We start from the raw sequence: 4536 nt of genomic DNA, 5'->3' as shown, positions 1-4536 counted from the left end.
GCCGGTCTGCGTGCAGGCAGAAACACTACATGCCATAAAATTATAGGCATAATTGGACACTATTGAAGTTCATCATCCGGTATCCTGAAGTGAGTAAAACATGTGACAATGAAAGTAAGAAGCCCTTCTCTTCCTGACTCTCAGAGTCTGGAATATCTATATTTTCAAAGGGTTGAAAGAATTGCCCTTTCTTTTTTTTTTTTCTTCCTTCTGGGTGGAGACTGGCAATATGTGAGACTGTAAACAGCTCCTCAGATGACTTGCAGTCATAGCCAAAACAAGACAGACACAAAGCAATTGTCCCCAGGATGGGGGTCATTAAGTGTTATGTTTTGTCAAGAGAGATGTGATTCAGACAAAATAAGAGGAAAGCAATGTTGGGAGCTTCCATTTGAGATGACAGAAAAGCAGTCAAGGCAGAGGGACAAAGGTTCCAGTAAGGTCAGGAATAAAAGATCAGACTGGCATGCCACCTATACAGAAGAGTTTTAGCTTAGTGAAAGATAACAAATGAGCAGTGTTTATGATACTATCCATCAATACCCACCAAGAAATATAGCACACAGCTTGCAGCAGATATATCTTACCAGAAGTCAAGGCTATTACAGATTAAACAGTGGCCTCTAATAAGGAGAAATAATCATGCATAAACATTACAATAGAAAATGTCACCTTTTCTAACAAGCACTGGCATTTAGGATTGTATCTCATCACAAATACTGAGTTAAAAATTCAAGTTTTCTATAAAACCCTTAATTCTAACTAATGATTTTCAAAGGGGCAAGAAATAAATAAGCTGTGTTTTGAACATCATGATCAGGATTTAGAATCCTCAGAGAGGATTCAAAAGCTGAAAACAGATTGAGAATCTTGGAAGAAATGAAAGCATGGCTTTCTTTCTCTGTGTTCTGCTCCTTATGTTGCCTTGTTCATTAGTTTCAGAGAGTTGTGCCTTTCTGTGAGTTGTTGATGCTTGTAGCCAACACTTCACCTAGTTGCAACCACTAATCCTTTCTTTCCCCACTACCTGAAGACTTCCTCTCCTCATTCTACATTACTCAAAAGTATGAAACAAATCCATGGCCACAGTGCACCATACCCAAATACCCCCAGGAGAGAGCTAGTCTCCCAGCAGTGCCAACACACCTGTGAGCACAGATAAGACCACCACTTCTGCTCAAATTCCTGGCCTGAGGGACAAGCAAAGAGCCACTGGGACCCAGGAACCAAGGAACAGAGACGGACAGGATCCTTCCAGTTTCCTTCTGTTCCTGTGAGGAAACTCTGTGCCACAGTTCCCCGTACCCAAAATTCCTCCAAGAGAGAACTGGTCTCCCAGGAGTGCTGACACACAGGCTTGCAGGAGGGACAAGCCACAGTCAGAGACAGCAAGACCAGCTAACACCAGATATAACCAGATGGCAAGAGGCAAGGGGAAGAACATAAGCAACAGAAACCAAGGCTACTTGGCATCATCAGAACCCAGTTCTCCCACCACAGTAAGCTCTGGATACCTCTACACACCAGAAAAGCAAGACTCTGATTTAAAATCATATCTCATGATGATGATAGAGGTCTTTAAGAAGGACATATAAATAAGTCCCCTAAAGAAATACGAGAGAACACAGGTAAACAGGTTGAAGCCCTTAAAGAAGAAACTTAAAATTCCCTTAAAGAATTACAGGAAAATACAAACAAACAGGTGAAGGAATTGAACAAAACCATCCAGGATCTAAAATTAAAAATAGAAACAATAAAGAAATCACAAATGGATACAACCCTGGAGACAGAAAACCTAGGAAAATGATCAGCCGTCATAGATGCAAGCATCACCAATAGAATACAAAAGATAGAAAGAATCTCAGGGGCAGAAGATACCATAGCAAACATTGACACAGCAGTCAAAGAAAATGCAAAATGCAAAAAACTCCTAACCCAAAACATCCAGGAAATCCAGGAGACAATGGGAAGACCAAACCTAAGGATAATCGGTATAGAAAAGAGCAAAGATTCCCAACTTAAATGGCCAGCAAATATCTTCAAAAATTACACAAGAAAACTCCCCTAACCTAAAAAAGAGATGCCCGTGAACATACAAGAAGCCTACAGAACTCCAAATAGAATGGACCAGAAAAGAAATTCCTCCCATCACATAATAGTCAAAACACCAAGTGCACAAAACAAAGAAAGAATAATAAAAGCAGTAAGGGAAAAAGGTCAAGTAACATATAAAGGCAGACCTATCAGAATTATACCTGAATTCTCCACAGAGACTATAAAAGCTAGAAGATCCTGTGCAGATAGATGTCATACAGACCCTAAGAGAACACAAATGCCAGCCCAGACTACTATACTCAGCAAAACTCTCAATTAAGATACATAGAGAAACCAAGATATTCCATTACAAAAAAAATTCCACATCTTTCCACAAATCCAACCCTACAAAGGATAAAAGATGGAAAATGCCAACATAAGGAGGGAAAATACACCTTAGAAAAAGCAAGAAAGTAATCTTCTTTCAACAACCCCAGAAGAAGATAGCTACACAAATATAAAAATAACATCAAGAATAACACGAAGCAACAATCACTATTTCTTAATATCTCTTAACATCAATGGACTCAATTCCCCAGTAAAAAGACATAGACTAACCACAGACTGGAAACATAAACAGGATCCAGCATTTTGCTGCATATAGGAAACACACCTCAGTGTCAGAGACAGACAGTATCTCAGAGAAAAGGATAGAAAATAATTTTCCAAGAAAATGGTTCTAAGAAACAAGCTGGTGTAACCATTCTAATATTGAATAAAATCAACTTTCAAACAAAAGATATCAAAAAGGATAAGGAAGGACATTTCATACTCATCAAAGGAAAAGTCTACAAGAATATCTCTCAATTCTGAACATCTATGCTTCAAATGCAAGGGCACCCACNTTCATAAAAGAAACTTTACTAAAGCTAAAAGCACACATTGCATCTCACACAATAATAGTGAGAGACTTCAAAAACCCCACTCTCAGCAATGGACAGATCTTGGAAATACAAACTAAACAGAGGCACATTGAAACTAACAGAGGTTATGGATCAAATGGATTTAATATATATTTATAGAACATTTCATCCTAAAACCCCTTCAGTTCGTTGGGTACTTACTCTAGCTCCTTTATTCGGGACCCTGTGCTCCATCCAATGGATGGCTGTGAGCATCCACTTCTGTATTTGCCAGGTACTGGCAGAGGGCCTCAGGAGACAGCTATATCAGGCTCCTGTCAGCAGGCTGTTGTTAGCATCTGCCATAGTGTCTGGGTTTGGTGGTTGTTTATGGGATGGATCCCCAAGTGCAGCAGTCTCTGGATTTTCATTCCTTCAGTCTCTGCTCTGAACTTTGTCTCTCTAACTCCTTCCATGGGTATTTTGTTCCCCCTTCTAAGAAGGATTCTAAGCTTCTGGGCTAACATCCACTTATCAGTGAGTGCATAGCATATGTGTTCTTTTGTGATTGGGTTACCTCACTCAGGATAATATCCCCTAGATCCATCAATTTGCCTAAGAATTTCATACATTCATTGTTTTTAATAGAAGAGTAGTACTCCTTTGTGTAAATGTACCACAGTTTCTGTATCCATTCCTCTATTGAGGGACATCTGGGTTCTTTCTAGCTTCTGACTATTATAAATAAGGGTACTATAAACACAGTGGAGCATGGGTCCTTATTACAAGTTGGAGAATTTCTGGGTATATCCCCAGGAATGGTATTGGAGATCTTCCAGTAGAACTATGTCCAATTTTCTGAGGAACTGCCAAACTGATTTCCAGAGTGGTTGAACCAGCTTGCAGTCCCACCAGCAATGGAGGAGTGTTCCTATTTCTCCAAATCCTNGCCAGCATCTGCTGTCACCTGAATTTTTGATCTTTGCCATTCTGACTGGTATGAGATGGAATCTCAGGGTTGTTTTGATTTGCATTTCCCTGTGATTAAGGATGTTAAACATTTTTTTCAGGTGCTTCTCAGCCAGTTGGTATTCCTCATTTGAGAATTCTTTGTTTAGCTCTGTACCCCATTTTTAATAGGGTTATTTGATTTTTGGGTGTCCAACTTCTTGAGTTCTTTGTATATATTGGGTATTAGCCCCCTATCAAATTTAGGATTGGTAAAGATCTTTTCCCAGTCTGTTGGTTGCCATTTGGACTTATTGACAGTATCCTTTGCCTTACAGAAACTTTGCAATTTATTTTTTTTTAGTTTTAAAATAACTTACTTTTTAATTGTGATGAGAAATTAATAAATCCTTCCTTATACCTTTCTAATGCCAGTGAAACATATTGACTCTAACACAGCAAACATGTTCAGTTCCATTAGAAGATGCAATGTTTTTTAAAGAAACATTCCCTTTTGATTAACACAAGGGGCATTTCTTAAGTTGCCGTTTCTGTTGCCATTGGTGCTTTTTTCCCACTTTTTTATTAGATGTTTACTTCATTTACATTCCAAATGCTATCTTGAAAGTCCCCTATGCCCTCCCCCCACCCT

The sequence above is a fragment of the Mus pahari genome, chromosome X (genome assembly GCF_900095145.1).
Source record: "Mus pahari chromosome X, PAHARI_EIJ_v1.1, whole genome shotgun sequence".
NCBI classification, from domain to species: Eukaryota; Metazoa; Chordata; class Mammalia; order Rodentia; family Muridae; genus Mus; species Mus pahari.
This window is presented reverse-complemented; position numbering follows the sequence as displayed.